Below are 17,237 nucleotides of genomic sequence, written 5' to 3' on the forward strand. Positions count from 1 at the left end.
GCTTAGAGGGAACATTGGTTGACAGTTTAACACAAATATTTTTGGGTGAAAAAGAGGAAAACTACTGAAACACTGACTGTGAAGTGAAGCCTAACAACTGTGTTTTAATTCTCTTGCCCACATATACATGTATACATAGATATGTTGTATAGATATATATTTTTGGCACCCTTTACTTTGTTGACAGCGCTGCAAACTTTGCCTTCTCTCAATAAGCTTCATGGTGTAGTCACATGAAATGGTTTTCACTTCACAGGTGTGTCTTGTCAGGGTTCATTTGGGGAATTTCTTGCCTTCTTAATGGGGTTGGGACAATCAGTTTTGTTGTGCAGAAGTCAGGGCTGTCAGCTATGTACCAACCTATGTGACAACTGTTAGAATTCATATTATGGCAAGAACCAATCAGCAAAGTACAGAGAAATGACAGTCCATCATTATTTTAAGAACTAAAGGTCAGTCGGCCTGAAAATTGCTAAAACTTTGAATGCGTAGTTGCAAAAACCATCAAGCACTATGATGAAACTGGCTCAAATGAGGACCACTCCAGAAAAGGAAGACCAAGAGTCACCTCTGCTGCTGACGAGAAATTCATCTGAGTCACTAGCCCCACAAATCGCAAGTTAACAGCACCTCAACGCCCAGATAAATGCCACACAGAGTTCCAGTACCAGACATCTCTATATCAATTGTTCAGAGAAGACTGCGCAAATCAGACCTTTATGGTCAGATAGCTGCTAAGAAACCAATACAAAGGAAAAGCAAGCAGAGGAGATTTGTTTGGGCCAAGAAACACAAGGAATGGACATTAGACCAGTGGAAATCTGTGCTTTGGTCTAATGAGTCCAAATCTGAGCTGTGTCTTTGTGCCAAGCAGAAAAGATGCTCTTCAAAGTTTATACCACCTGTTTGTTGACTGTTGAGAAGCAGATTGGAGGAAGTACTAATGTATGCTGCCAGACATCCCACTCAGAACAGCAAAGCCAGAAAAAAAAAGACTATTGGTTCAAAGAAGTGCAAGAGTTGCTACTCCACCTGTGTGGTTAAAGGATTTCCAACCACGTAAAAACAATAAAGTAAACATTTCCTGAAATGGTTTTTAATTTACCTTTTAATCAATCTTCCCAGTGGTGTGATCTTTGTGAAAAGTGCAAATGCATTGTTACGATTTTACCTCAAATACTTTTCTGTTGTAATCTTTTGTCAGTTTAAGGTCACTCCTACTGACTCGAGCCAACTATTCCTTTCTCTTTTTGTGATCAGTGGGAAAAATATGCATGTCTTCTGAGCAATTTGAGTGTCCACAGGCAGCACAGCAAACCAGTGAGGGCTGTGGTTTGCCATTTGCCATTTCTAAGGCATTGTGGTTGCTAAATCACTTTAATATAACTTGCCTGACAAAGTGGAGTAGACCAAAAGATCCTCAAAAGCCAGACATCATGCCACAATCCAAGGAAATTCAGGAACAAATGAGAAAACTTGGAACAGTGATTAACCTTGCCAGGAGTGACCGCCCTTCCAAAATTACTCCCAAGAGCACAGCAACTACTCATTGAAGAGTTCACAAAAAAAACCCCAGAACAACCTCCAAAGAACTGCAGGCCTCACTTGCAATATAACTCCAATATAAGAAAGACTGGGCAAAAATGGCCTGCATGGCAGAGTTCCAAGACGAAAACCATCGCTAAGCAAAAGGAACATAAAGGCTCCTCTCAATTTTGCCAGAATATATCTTGATGACAGGGTCGCCACTAAACTGGCCACCCCCCCCAAATTTCCTGAATGAGACATTAAATGTTTATCCACTGAAATAAACATTAAGTTTAACTACATTAAAAACAATTTGTGGTAACTTGCAATTTAATTTTACTTGCATACAAATCATAATGCAACTAAATCACATTACATTTTGTCATCCTTGAACAAGAGCTTTCTAGTACAACACCTAATCAATAAACAATGTATGCAAGTATGATTAAAAAAAATAATAAAACACATTTTGTGATGCAGCTGAAATCAGCTCAACTTTTATTTTCAAATGCAAAAACTATTTATTAGCCAACATACTGGACACTGTAATGACAAACAAGTATATTCCCACTATTGTAGCTTGTGTTATTTAATTATACTTCAAATATTATCAAATTAAATTTTCATATTTATTTGTTAAACAATTTAAAACTTTAATAACCTTACAAAAAAAACAAAACCAAAGTTTTAGATTGAATTATTTTGAACCCAAGTTTAAGCAGTCCTGCTCAGTCCAGGCATTACTGCCTGAATGACTCATGGATTAAGATGATGAAAATGCAGTGGTTGAAGAAAGTTCAACTTCCCTTATGTACAGTGGCAGTGAATGTGGGATAGAGATGCAATGGTCTTGAATCTGCAGGTGACTTTCTTCACTGAACACACCATCTGTGACGGAGGGCTCGTCTCTCCTGGTATCCTACAAGGAAACAATCATATTCTTTAGAACACCAGGTTATATTTGCTCTTCTTAAAACATTTTATTTCCTGCATTTGCTACAGAACAGACCTCAAGATAGACAATCAAGCTGAATCATTGCACTGTTCCATTTATCTGCAGTCAGGATCCTGCCTCTGGGACCCAAGCAGAGAAGCCCAGAACTCTCTCTGCCCAGCCACCACCTCCAGCTTTATCCAGGGGAACTCCTCCCAGTGGGACATACACACGTGGACAAAACTGCTGGCACCCTTCGGTCAATGAAAGAAAAAGTCACAATGGTCACTGAACTCACTATTCTGACAAAAGTAATAACAACAATTCTATGAATGTTAACCAATGAAAGTCAGACATTGCTTTTGATTGATTGATTGATTGATTGATATACCTTTATTAGTCCCACAAGGGGGAAATTTCATAAGGCTGCCGACCTATTGCACGCAATGGCGGCGCCATCTTACCCTCCGACCATACATACATTACACAAAACATCACATGGGGAAGACAGGTCAGAGAGGTATAACATGGAAAAAGCACCACACGAGGAAAGATAAGGAGAAAAAAATAACTCCCCCCAGACTGAGCTCCAACAGGGAGATCAGTTTGAGAACAGAAAAAAAACACCTCTGCACATAGCACATGAAAAAAACTCTTAATACACCAAAGAAACACATGACAAGCAACAGGGGTGGGTAAAGGGTGAGAGACAGCCGATTTAGACAGTACATCCGGGCTTGCAGCCTATGCGCTGGTCTCCTTGATCCACCGTCAGCATCGGAAGGGAATAAGCGTCGAAGGCGTTTGGAAAGGGAGGGGGGGATGAGTGTGTGCATATCAGTGTATATGTATGTGTGTGCGTGTCCAGAGTTCAGCTGAGACAGTGTCCTTCGCCCTGCCAGGCTAAGTAAACAGTCTTCCAGCCAACCCAGGTGGCCTTGCATGGAATGGGAAGGAACAGACTAAACACAGTCTGTAATCAGGGTGTTGTTGTACAGCTCCAGCCTTGCGACCGCAGCTGGCGCCGAGAAGGTATCCGCATGAAGTGATGGTGCTTTTTACTTTAGTGCGAACAGCTTATATGAATTTCAAAGCAGTTCTACAGTCCAACACTGGTCTCTCAATCTCCCGTTGGAGAGCATGCGCGAGCTTCGCCATACTTATGTTCTGTGATGTTGTCATTCTTGTGCTCAAGGAGCCGATTCTGAAAAACTCACGACAGTGTGCCTCCCCGAGATGTCATCCAATTTGCGCTCACAGATGTTATTCCGAGCTAGCCCTTCCAAGATGTAATCCAGTCTACACTCAGAGATCTTATTCTGAGTATTCACAGCAGCCGTAGCCTTTCCAAGATCTTATCCGTGCTGCACTCAATGAGCCCATTTTGAGAAACTCACGCCTCGTCCCATCGTTTCAATCCCAGCGGGCAGCCTTGTGGAGGTTTGAACAGCCGGTTCCGCTTTCTTAATTCTTCGATAAGCCAGGGCCAAGCCAGCTCCGATCAGCCAGAACCCTGTTACCATGGTTCCGAATAGGTAGAAATCTTCAGCACTCAGGCTCACCCAAGCCCAGACTTCTCGTTGAGAAAGGCGTGTCAATTGCATTCAGAGACCAGTTGATCAAATCCATGATTCCTCTTTTAGGTTTTAGAAAACAGACTGTGAGAGATTGTTCCAGGGAAAGTAATACAAAAAACACGAGACTAGACAAGGACATAAGAGGCTAAGCAGGGAAGCTAAGGGAGAGGAGGAGGAGGAGGAGGAGAGGAGAAAAATGCGACCGCCTTCGTCAAGAGCAATTCTGTTCAACCATGCTTCAACAGAATTATTTAAAAAATAAACACATGGAACAGGCCTAGACAAAAATGATGGTACCCTTACAAAAGACTGAAAATAATGTGACCAAGGGGACATGTTAATACAATGTGTGTCCACCAAATAGCATCACAGGTGTCTAAAATCTTGAAATGAATTATTACCACACTAAACATGGACCAGAGGAAGCGAAAGGAAAGATGTCTCAGGAGATAAGATAATCATAGACAAGCATGTTAAAGGTAAAGGCTATAAGACCATCTTCCAAGAAGCTAGATGTTCCTGTGACTACAGTTGCACATATTATTCAGAAATTTAAGATTAATGGGACTGTTGCAAACCTCCCTGGATGTGGCCGCAGGAGGAAAATTGATGACAAATCAAAGAGATGGATAATCTGAATGGTAACAAGAGCCCAGAAAGACTTCTAAAGAGATCCAAGGTGAACTTCATGGTCAAAGCACATCAGTGTCAGATCACACCATCTGTTGTTTGAGCCAAAGTGGACTACATGGGAGATAACCGAGAAGACTGGAATATGCCAAACTACATGTTGACAAGCCACAAAGCTTCTGGGAGAATGTCCTATGGACAGATGAGACTATTTGCCAAGGCACATCAGCTCTATGTTCACAGAAGGAAAAATGAAGCATATCAAGAAAAGAACACTTTCCTTACTGTGAAACATGGAGGAGGCTCTGTTATGTTCTGGGGCTGCTTTGCTGCATCTGGCACAGGGTGTCTTGAATCTGCAGGGTACAATGAAATGTCAAGACCATCAAGGGATTCTAGAGAAATGTGTTGGCCAGCGTCAGAAAGCTTGGTCTCAGTCAGAGGTCATGGGTCTTTGCAACAGGACAATGACTCAAAACGTACAGCTAAAAACACCCAAGAATGTCCAAGAGGAAAACATTGGACTATTTTAAAGTCGCCTTCTTGGAGCCCTGACCTCAATCCTATTGAGCATCTTTGGAAGGAGCTGAAACATGCTGTCTGGAAAAGGCGCCCTTCAAACCGGAAAACACTGGAGCAGTTTGCTCATGAGTGGGCCAAAATACCTGCTGAGCGGTGCAGAAGTCTCATTGACAGTTACAAATCAAATCACCTTTATTGTCACGTCACATGTGCAGGTACACTGGTACAGTACATGCGAGTGAAATTCTTGTGTGCAAGCTTCACAAGCAACAGAGTTGTGCAAAATACAATAACGTGCAACAAGCAAAATATAAAAATGGTTAATCTAAAAAGTAATAAATATATGTACCATATATAAAGGTATATACATTACTGAATGTGTATACTAAATATGTTTTTCTACGTGTGTGTGTGTGTGTGTGTGTGTGTGTGTGTGTGTGTGTGTGTGTGTGTGTGTGTGTGTGTGTGTGTGTGTGTGTGTGTGTGTGTGTGTGTGTGTGTATATATATACACACATGTTTTACAAATGAAATAGAGTAAACAATAAAATAAGATATATAAAATATACAGAGGTTGGTATGTGCAAAACAGTGGCATTAATGTACAGTATGGAGTGCATAATGTTGAATAATGCTGCATAATGTACAGGAATCGTTTGATTGCAGTGATTGCCTCAAAAGGTTGTGCAACAAAATATTAAGTTATAAATTAAGTTATTAATAAATTTTATTTCCTTACTACTTACTAAATATCTTGTTTCCCACACTGAAGATTAACAATATATTGGAAGAGCAAAATACTTACCACTCAGTTGACATCTTTCTGTCCAACAGCTGCTTTTCTAGACTCAAGAGTCTACAGAGTCACCAGAGCCTCAAAGAAAGTAAAAAACAAGAAGAGGAAAAACCAGCAAATTATTTAGAAGCTGATTTGATTCTTAAAGGCTGTCCAGCCATTATAGCTGACAACATAGAAACTGAATGTTAATCTCATACAGTCAAATTAAACTCTATAGCAGGGGTTGGCAACTTTTCTGATGAGTGCAATCTAAAATTTCTTCAGAAGTCAATGTGCCACATCAACCAACTTTTTTCAACTAGCCAACCTTTCTCCTACATCAAACGCTGCCCGTGGCTGTGGAATGGTGGCAGTCGTAAGAAGGGAAACCTGTTGGAGTTCTAAATGTTACATCTTAAAAGTTGTCTCTGCTTTCACGTTTTTCAGCTCAATCTCCCTGGCTCTGGCCAGCTCTGCCCCTAAACGCCTAAGTTCCAACTCCTCCTTCAGATGAAACTCCCTTTCGCATTTTTCTCTCTCCAGCTGGAGATGAGCCAGATGAACTCGTAGCCTAGCATCCTGCTTTGAACCCAAAAAGAACTGTATCGAGAGTGGCTCAAAATGAGGCAGTGTCGTCGGCAGTGCCCTCAGGCAGTTCCTGAGCAACAGGCGTAGACACAGATGGTGCTATAGCTTGATCTGGCAACAGGGGAACATGCTGAGATGCTACACCATGCTCAGCCAACTCAACTGTTGAGACCCCAATCTCGTTAAACAATGCCATCTCATATATACACACGTATACACACGTATACACACACACACACACTTATTTATTTGCTATCCAGCACTCATTACTTCAGCTTAAACTTTTTGATCACAAATTTGTGATCATACTTGTGGATCACAATGACACATAATGATTAGGCATATGATTTACTAATGTCTGGTTTTAGAGCTGTGAGCTATGAGCTGTGAGCAATGCAAAGTTTTTTCCTAACTTAAAAGTTTGAAATATGTAAGATGTGTGGGTTCTTTGAAAAAAATAGAAATGACCTAAATGCCTTAAGTAAAATGTAGTGTTCTCAGGTGGTAACTGGTGTCTCACTACTGGCAACGGCTCTGCTCATCACACTATCCACCCAGGAAGAAGGAAGACAACAATACACGAGCCGAGAAAAGAGATGGACTATGCCTGGTACAGATACGCGTTTAACAGAACTGCAGAGAAAGACTGTTATGTTTGCTCGCACATGCCGAGCGTATTAGCACAACCATATATGGGAAACACCCTGAGAATGACTTTTGTAAAGTGCACAACAACATCAACATCCTCATCCAGGAAGAAGCGCTCAACTTTAACAAGTTTTAAAGAGACTGTTGATTGTCGTTGGACTTTTCCTGATTTTATTTTTCTTTATTTGAGTTATTCCTTGTTTAAAGCCGTAATTTCACAGATGATAAGTTTGTCACTCACAGCATACGCAGATGTACCAAAACCGATGAAGATCATGAAGACTTCTTTTCCTATTTGTTAGATGAAGATGAAGTGTAACTAATGATGTAGTAACTGAGAATGTGAAAGACAAGTAGTTACTCACTGATGAATTGTACATTTCATTTCGTGATCAACAGGAGGGAATGTCAAAAGAGAATATTGTATAATGTGATCAGCTATATGAAATGTATCTTTTTATTTTATCATTAAGCACATGTCTATGTGACTTTTCACCTAGTAACTTTTGACATGAACTCTTCTGTGATAAACAACTTGCAGCTTCCTCTTTCTGGTTTGGAAGATACAGACTTAGAAAAGGGGAACCTCAGCTCTGAGTTCTGAGAATAACTCTGTTATCTTTATACACACACACACACACACACACACACACACACACACACACACACACACACACACACACACACACACACACACACACACACACACACACACACACACACACACACACACACACACACACACACACACACACACACACACACACACACACACACACACACACACACACACACACACACACACAAAAAAAATATATTTTTTGGCATTTTGCCTTTATTGGGTAGCGATAGTGAAGACAGACAGGAAAGCGGATAGAAGACATGGAAGGAAGACATGCAGCAAAGGGCCACAGGTCGGACTGACTGTAACTGGTGCGTTTCTTAATTGCTTTTGTTTTAGATCAGGGTTCCCAGTGTGCAGTTTGCCAAGCAAGTGCTGCAACAATTAAAAACAAAAAACAACAAAAATAATACATTCCCATAAAGGGAGTCATCAACCATAGAAAATAATCACGTTTAATCACAGAATGTTTTGATTGTTTAGAAACCTACCTACTGATTGTGTACTTCAAAAATAAGAATAGGAGATTAGCGTTCTGTGTAATTTCATTATTATTAACGTATGTTTTTCTAGTTAAGATTTCTCAGCCATTTCAATTGGTTGGAATGGACCTTCTTGGGAAACTTAGAAACCAAAAGGGGACATCAGTACATTTGTGTTTTCATTGGCTACTTCAAAATACCAACACGGATCCCCACTGAAGTCTAAATCAGCAAAGGAAGTGACAAACTGATCAAATTTGTCCATCAGTTTGAAGCACCTAACAGGGTTCTTAGTGAGCAAGGAAAAGAATTTGTCAATTCAGTAAGTACTTCAGTCTTTGGCAAAAATTGTTATTGGCATGTAACACTTTAAAAAAAATTATATACGTCTTTAAGCTTCTACTTCTGGTTTTTATAAATCTGTTTGATATTTTTATGACTGCTGTATATTTCAAATCTTCTTGTAATGTACTTAGTCAGTATATTTGACTTGCTGTTGCAGCTCAAAAGGTTATGCAGAATGTTACACAGAAGAAACCTCTGCTCCCCATATCACCCACAAACAAATGGCTCAGTAGAGAGAATGAATGGCACCATCCAGAGGTAAATTCTTTGTTATATTCTGTAATAGACCACACCAAAGCCTGATACTTTGGGTACATCCAGCTTAACACGTAAAACATTAGTTTTATGGGGTTCCCTTCCACTAAAACATTAAAGGTATGACATTTAAAAAAAAAAAAGAAAAAAGGAAAATGATCTTTCATATGAATGTTTTGCATATGCTTTTATTGCCAGAGCCCTCTGTAAGGTTGTTGGTGACCATCCAGAAACATGGGATGACTATCTGGATGTTGTGATGTTTGGTCTCAGAACAAAAAAGCAAATGACCACTGAAATACTCACCCCATTACCTGATTTTTGGCAGAGAGGCTCGTTATCCATATGAAATCCCAGAACATTACATGGTCTTTCTGTCTGTGACAGACTACAGGAAAATCCTACGCAAAGCACCTTAGTAAGTTTTTGATGCACAGGCAGAACAGTTTGAATGCATGCTACATCACCACCTTAAAAGCAACAATAGTATCAGATCCAGGGGTCAGAAGCTACAGCAAAGGAAGAAAACGCCACCAGAACCAGCACGCGCTGCAGGTCCACAAGCCAAATCACAAACAGCAGCAGACCCAGCCTCACAGACCACAGCAGCAGACCTCGATCCAAAAGCTACAACTCCACCAGCAACTACTCCCCAGGTTGTAGCACCACCAGCATCAACTACTCCTAAGTAATCTACAGCACAAACTGTAGAAGCAACAGTACTACCAGTGACAGCAGCAACAGCCTTACAAGCTACCCCCTGCACCACCTCCAGCATCATCACCTCAAAGATATACTCAAGCTGTTGCAGAGAAATGTAAAAAAAGAAAAAGAAAATAACAATTTTGTGATTTGCTTAAAAAGCCCTTTATTCCTATGATACTCTGTTACATTACTCTTTAGATCATGGCACAGGATATTTTACACAATTTCCCTGTTGGTTTAGGTATATTATTCAAAAGACTTAAAATTCAATACTCTGTTAATGCATTTTCAAAAAATATACCTTCATCAAGCAAGGCTGTAACTCACATGTGTCACGTGACATAAATAATTGATTCTTTCAACAACAACAACAAAAACAACAACAAAAAAAAAGAGTCATATTTCTTTGTTATTGTGTAAACCAGAATGTTCAGAATTGACATTGTACTTATAATGTACACTACCAGTTAAAAGTTTGGACACCTTCCCATTCAAAGTTCTGTTTTCATGGCTACTTGCATTGTAGATTCTCACTGAAGGCATCAAAACTATGAACGAACCCATATGGAACCCTAACCTGATCATATAGTAAAGAAAAAAGTATAAAATAAAAAGAGGTTTTGTGTCTTAGTCTTCAAAATAGCCACCCTTTGCTTTGCACACCCTTTGCCTTCTCAGTAAGCTTCATAAAGTAGTCACCTGAAATGGTTGTCACTGCACAGGTGACACACAAAGCAGAGGTGACTCTTGGCCTTCCTTTCCTGGGATGGGCCTCATGTGAGCCAGTTTCATTGTAGCGCTTGATGGTTTTTGCAACTACAGTTTGGTTGTCTTTGGGGATCAGGACCGTCTGGGTAGTGATGTGTCCTGTGTGTCGAAGCTTCAAAGCGTGTCGGGTAATCTCGGGGGAGTTTTTGTGAAGTGTGTACAGAGGCTTGCTTTGATTACGTATGCAGTGACGTTCGAGGCCTCGCGGGCAGCCCGTACCACATGACTGATTCAGGAACTGGCTCGCCAGTTTCCAAATAAAATGGGTAACAAAACACAGCTGATTCCCCCATCACATTGTTTTGTGGAATTGGATTACGTACATGTTACATAGTTACTCGAGCATTTCTTCTTCGATGGAACCAGCAAGGAAGAGAAGATTTCCCCTGTCTGGCAACACTGATCTCATCTCTCCTAATAAGGTATGCACACAGTAATAAATATCACAAATGATAAGTACCATAATATAAATAAACCACACCACAGATCCTATAATCTGATTTCTGTCTTTTGGTTTATTGAAAGGTGAAGTGTTTGTTGTGCTCCAAAGAACTTGGATACAGCAACAACACCTCAACTATGCTGAGGCATTACAGAGCCCTGTGTGAAAACAAGGAGACTATCCAAGGTGGACCAAGCTCAGGTAAGTTTTTTTTAGGTTGCAAGGATACAGTCATTTGATACATTTACATTCCCCATGTCATTCATTTATATTTGGGTTGTAATTACTGCTATATGTAATTTCTTAATGTTTTGTTTGTTTTATCAGGGGAGAGGAATGATATGGATGAGGCATTGGTCAACATGGTGATAGATTCCCAGCCCTTCACTATTGTGGAGGACAGTGGGTTTAGAAAGCTTGTTAAAGCTTTGAACCTTAACTGTTCTCCCCACAAGGCAGGTGTGTATCTTAAAAATATGAAGCATGTTTCCAGTTTGCCTATATTTCCATATTAATAGCGGTACTTTCTTTTGTTTAGGCTTTGAAAGCTATGGTGGACCAAAGATACAAAGAGTCCAAACAAAAAGAAAAACTGACTGTGGCAAAGGCTTCTGTAGTTAGTTTGACATCTGATATGTGGACCTCCATTAACACAGAGGGTTTCCTAGCTGTCACCTGCCATGTCATTGATTCTAACACTGCATTGCATTCTGTAGTGTTAGGTGTTCAGCACTTCCCTAAAGCACATACTGCTATCAATTTGTCCCAAGTAACAGCAGCGCTCATGTCAGAGTGGGGAATTACAGACAAAGTTACATGTTATGTGACTGATGGAGCAGCAAACATGGGTGCTTGTGCAAAGGAGCTTTGTTTGCATCACAGTAATTGTGTGGCGCATACATTGAACCTAATGGTCAAAAAAAGCTCTTGATCAACACACCGCGCTGTCTGAGATCCAGACCACCTGTAGGAGGACCGTGGGATATTTCAAGAGCAGTGCAACTGCTAAGGTTTGTTCCATTATTTCATTATTGCTTTAAGGAGCTGCTGCAATAACACAGCTTGAATTAATCAATTTGTGTTGGCTGTTTTCTTAGGAGAGGCTGACAGAGGTGCAAGAGCAAATGGGCCGGCCTCCACTGAAGTTAATTCAAGAGGTGGATACATGTTGGAACAGCACATTCCAAATGCTTCAATGTATTCATGAGCTCAGGGAACCTATTGGAGCATCGTTAGCTGGCCTGCACACTGATATTTGCCCACTATCCTCTGAACAGTATGACCTTATGGCAGAATGTCTCAAAATGCTCTCCCCATTTAATGATGCCACCACTGAGCTGTCAGAGGAAAAGAGTGTCTGAATCCAAAGTAATTCCACTTCTAACCATGTTGCACCATGCACTAAATTAAGAGGAAATGGGAGTTGTCCTAACTCCAGAGAGGTCCACCATGGTTGAGTGTCTGAGGAGACAATTAAAGGAGAAGCTCTACATGTTGCAGTCAATGAGCATCATGTCACTGGCAACATTGCTGGATCCAAGGTTTAAAAAAAAAAAAAAAAAAAAAAAAAAAAAAAAGAGGCTTCTTTAGCCCCAATAAAGCACTGGATGCTGAGAGGAGACTCATTTTTGAGTGTGCTGCTGCTTTGCAGCACTTGGCAGCCTCTCAGCCTGTGACTTAAGGTGTATGAGCACATTTTGATTATTTTATTGTATTTAGTTACTTACATCCTGTTTGTTTTAAGCTATGTCCACGCTAGCCCGGATAGATTTGAAAAAGGCGTTTGTCTGAAAACGCTCTGCGTCCACACTAGCCTCTTCAGTTGTTTTCAAAGAGTTGCGCGTCCACACTAAAACAGCCAAAAAAAACAAAAAAAACCTGACGTTGCAGTTCGTGAAACGCAAGACGACTCAACCTGCGTCATTTCCCATTTTCCGGCTCTTTTGGATGACATCACACGTCTGGATTACCAGCTTCCAAGGCACCAAGAGTGTGCATGTCATCTAGGGCTGCCACAAACGATTATTTTGATAGTCGACTAGTCACCGATTATTTTTGCGATTAGTCGACTAATCGGATCATGCATCCATTGGACGTAAAACGTACAGCTTATTGCACCAGCAGCATCTGCTCTTATATAACATTAGCTTACAGTTTTAAGTGTTTAGGGTATGTGCTAACTAAAAATAAAGACAAGATGATAGTTTATTAAATTTAATGAGATTTACAGATTGTTTCGGTAAAGTTTAATAAACTCCTTGCTATCTAAAATATAACGGGACACCGGAGTATATTCTCGAACATCTCACACTTCTGATAATCAGTTGTCTGCTTGACGTTTATTCAGTCGTGTATAAACTATAACTTTAATCTCAGCCAAACCGATTTACTCAGGAACAAATAAAATACTCAAAAAAAAGGCCAAACAATAACATTTTTTAAGTTATCTAACTGACTTATATATGTTTAACCTGAGTAGCGAAAGACAGTGGTGGGTTTGAAAACGATTTGCCGGGAGTCCGGTGTTCTCACGGGCTCTAGTGAGCCTTGCCCCGGCTAGCTATCGAGCTAGTGGGTAACAGACGTCTCCAGCGTCGGGCGCTTTTGAAATATGTGGTGTCTTGATAAACTGAGCAAATATTTGAGGTTTACACAGCTACATTCTCGCCTGAAAATATGTTAAACGTTTATTTTGTGACCCAGAAAGATTAATAAGAGTAATATTAAAACTAACTAGCTGCCGCCATTGTTGAAAACTGAGCAGGGCCGCGCTATGAATTCTGGGACACTGCTGCTTCTTCTTCTTCGGGGTTTAACGGCAGCTGGCATCCTTGTACATGCAGTGCTGCCATCTTCTGTTTCAGTCCGTTATTACACTCTTAAATCCTACTACTTATTCCTGCGTCTTTTGTGATCTTACAAAGCTTCAAACGATGCGTCGACTATTAAATCAGTCGTCGACGATTTTGATAGTCGACGTAATCGTGACTAGTCGACTAATCGTGGCAGCCCTAATGTCATCTACTCAATCTTTTATCAACAGTTGATGCCACTGCTACAGAAGTACCAATGATACATACAAGAGACCAGCTCAGTCTGCTTTCGCAAAATGTCATGCTCTGTGGAATAAAACCAGCAGCTCAATCATGGCTTATGAAACAGTGGAACGTGAGTGCAAGTTGCAGTTTCTTCTATGTTTTTACACCTTTTTTTAGGTTCAATCCTGCTGAAATGGGATTTTTTGTTGAGTACACTGCTGTGGTAAAGCCCGTTGCCATGGCCAGTGTTGGGAAGGTTACTTTTAAAATCTATTCCACTACAGATTACAGAACACATGCCCCAAAATGTATTTTGTAATGTATTCCATTACGTTACTCAATGAGAGTAACGTATTCTGAATACTTTGGATTACTTCATATATTATCATGCTTTTTACAACTACATGAATGTACTGTTGCTGTGTGATATTCTTTTTTACTATTACTGAAGGTTATTTGCCATACCCATACTAACTAGATTTTTAACTCTTAATATAAAATGAGTAGGGTAGGGTGGACTTTTTGCAGCGATCTCGTATAGAAAACTATTCCGCGCATTATATAAAACAGGTCCACGGCTCCAAACCATAGTACAGGGACCTCTGGCCAATACGTCGGGTTCTGTGTCGGGCTCGTAGCCGAAAACTAGCTTTACTTCATTGTCTGGGTCAACTTTGCTGCAAGAGAGAGAGGCGTTGAAAGGCTGCTCCAATGGAACTTATTGTTTCGGAGGAAAACACAACAGTGTACAGTCGACTCTTAATAGCTTACAACTGGGCTCGTCAGGCACTCTTTTTGGCTGCAGCGGTTATTATATTTACATGCTTCCATCTCTCGTTTCTGGTCGATGGCAACTCGTACTCAACTCTCCCTTTTCTCCCTCCCTCGCGCGCACAGACACATAACGGGTATGGCAGTCCAGTCTCCCTGTAGCACGGACTACACTGCCCATCAGGCCACATTCTTTAGGGCTATGCCTGTAACACTCTGCCTATTGCCTTCATATTAAATAATTTTTGTGAATAATTTTTTTTTAAAAATATTTCTTCACGTCAATATGCGGGCCGCACGTAGAGGTGACATGGGCCGCGAGATTGAGACACAGGCATTTGAGCCTCTTAATGCGTGTTTTGTTTGGGTTTCCACCTGCGTGGAATTACCAAAAATAGAGAGGGGACAGCCTAACATATGAAACAGGAAAAGACCGTTGTGTAATACATCTATTTCAACAAAGTAACTGTATTCTGAATATCACCCTTTTAAACAGTAACTGTGACGGAATACAGATACTCATATTTTGTATTTTAAATACGTAACGGCGGTACATGTATTCCGTTACTCCCCCAACACTGGACATGGCCCTTAACATCCTCCAAAGGGAATCATCTGTGCACATGTGCTTCTTGCTGCTAACACTTTACCAGCTGCTGGAGAAGCTGAGGAGGCTGGAGTCATCTTGCAAAATGTGTAGACCTCTTGTTGATGCGCTGCGGGATGGGATCCAGAAACGTTTTGGAGAAATAATGAAAGACCCTGAGCTGATTGCAGCTGCACACAGAGTTGGGTGAGGCCAGCACAAACAGCAGCCTATCTGATGAAGATGACTTCTTTGGGTCCATGGGGTCAGGAACTCCAGAAGCAGGGGAGCTGGAGAGGTACCTTTCATGTCCATTCACTGGAGGTATGGATCTATTGCGTAGCTTTCCTCACATCAAGAAGCTGTCAGTCAAAGTTAATACAGCTCTTCCTGCATTTGCAGCCTGTGAGAGACTTTTTAGTCAGGCAGGACTCCTGTTTACTGCCAAACAGTCACAGCTTCACAGCAAGAACCTTGAGAGCAAACTGCTGCTGAAGCTTAACCATCATTTCACTGAGTGAAGGAACAATTTATGGTAAAGTGAGCCATGCACATCCACATATGTAAATCCACATTGTGGAAATTTGTATTTGTCTTTTATAATTGGTTTTATTCTGAATTTAGCGTTTATTTGTGAGTGTAGTTTTTATTTTAATTGTTTTATTCTGATGTTTGCATTGCATGTTTTTAGTGTTTTTATATAACATTGTGTTAATCCACTGTTTATACTTTAGTATATTTTAGTAGACAAACATTTTATAGTTTGTTAGAATTGTGTTTGTCTATTCCTGTGGAATTTTAGCACAGATGTGTGTTTTTTGTTGTTTGTTTTTTTAATTCCTGCTGTCTGCCTTGGTGAATAAACTTTTCCTGATTATACCCGTTGCATCTCTGTGTCCTTTGCTTCTGATTTACTTCATCCCTCCTTGTATTTAAAAGAACCACCTCTAATATGACATTCTGGCACATCAGCTTTAGTGTCTACATACATATGTTGAAGTTGCCTTGTTCTAATGTTTTCTGAGGCTGCTGTAAATTTGAATATATTTACTGTGGGTATTGCTTAAAAAAAGCTTTATGTTGTGAAAAACTGAAATCTGGAAATTAGAGTTCTTGTGCCTTATTTTGTTTGTTTACTTCTATTTGAAAATACTGAATTTTGTACAGTCGTGTATTTTTGTTTGAGCATTTATTTAAACAAACTAAAAACATAAATTTGACATTACAACCAGTTACTCAGTACTTGAGTAGCCTTTTTGCCAACTACTTTTTTTTATTCTTACTTAACTTTTTGGATGGCTACTTTTCCACTTTTACTTAAGTAATAATATTTTAAAGTAATGCTACTCTTGAGTACAATTTTTGGATACTCAACCCACCTCTGGCTTGTACATAGTTGAAACATTTTTTGCTAAGGGCCCACACTGTACACATATACTCACAAATAAATATGTACAGATCTTAAATTAAGAAGTCTAAAATAAAGAAATCCAATCCAAGGTCACTGTGGTTCTTGGTTATACTCTGATTTATTTAGCAAATACACTCCACCGCTAATGTGTATTATAGAAGGATAAACCCAGGATAAATTCACTGGGGAGCGAGGTGTTGACATGATTACGACTGGTTTCATAGTATTATAGTATCAAAGTCTTTGTCTGCAGAAACTATTACCAACAGGTTATTGTAGTGCACAGTTTAAGGTAAATAGTCCTTAAGGCACATTACAATGTCATAAAATTGCATTTAGGAAACGAGTGTGTTGTTTTTCAACTTTTGAGCTCCTCATCCTCTGCGCGCTCTCATTAAAGGGTAAACAATTTTTGCCAGGGGTAAGGACTTTGGCAAAACACTGGGAAAGTTTAATCTCGTCTCTTATCTAGTAATTACTAAGTTCACATTTCCATTTCAAAGCAACAGTAAATTTCACTGACTTTTACATAAGGTTTTTATAGCTGTGGATTTATATTTTTTTTTAACCAACATGACCCGAGAGGCAGCGGCATGCACACAGAGCGTC

The 17,237-nt window shown here is 40.1% G+C and overlaps 2 long non-coding RNA genes across 3 annotated transcripts; one reads left to right on the top strand and one right to left on the bottom strand.

Annotated features, from left to right (window-relative positions):
- Positions 1-202: 202 nt before the first annotated feature.
- On the bottom strand, positions 203-7,588 carry LOC120442276. Of its 2 annotated transcripts, XR_005614618.1 has the most exons (4): positions 5,995-7,588; positions 4,954-5,024; positions 2,537-2,715; positions 203-2,446 (listed from the first exon to the last, which is right to left on the bottom strand). It is a non-coding gene; the product is annotated as an uncharacterized LOC120442276 (long non-coding RNA). The 2 variants fall into 2 exon arrangements; XR_005614619.1 differs by lacking the exon at positions 4,954-5,024.
- A 370-nt stretch (positions 7,589-7,958) lies between these two features.
- Positions 7,959-12,935, top strand: LOC120442275. The gene is made up of 3 exons (XR_005614617.1): positions 7,959-11,023; positions 11,150-11,281; positions 11,361-12,935. It is a non-coding gene; the product is annotated as an uncharacterized LOC120442275 (long non-coding RNA).
- The last annotated feature ends 4,302 nt before the right edge of the window (positions 12,936-17,237 follow it).

This window comes from Oreochromis aureus, linkage group 10, assembly GCF_013358895.1.
Source record: "Oreochromis aureus strain Israel breed Guangdong linkage group 10, ZZ_aureus, whole genome shotgun sequence".
Classification (NCBI taxonomy): domain Eukaryota; kingdom Metazoa; phylum Chordata; class Actinopteri; order Cichliformes; family Cichlidae; genus Oreochromis; species Oreochromis aureus.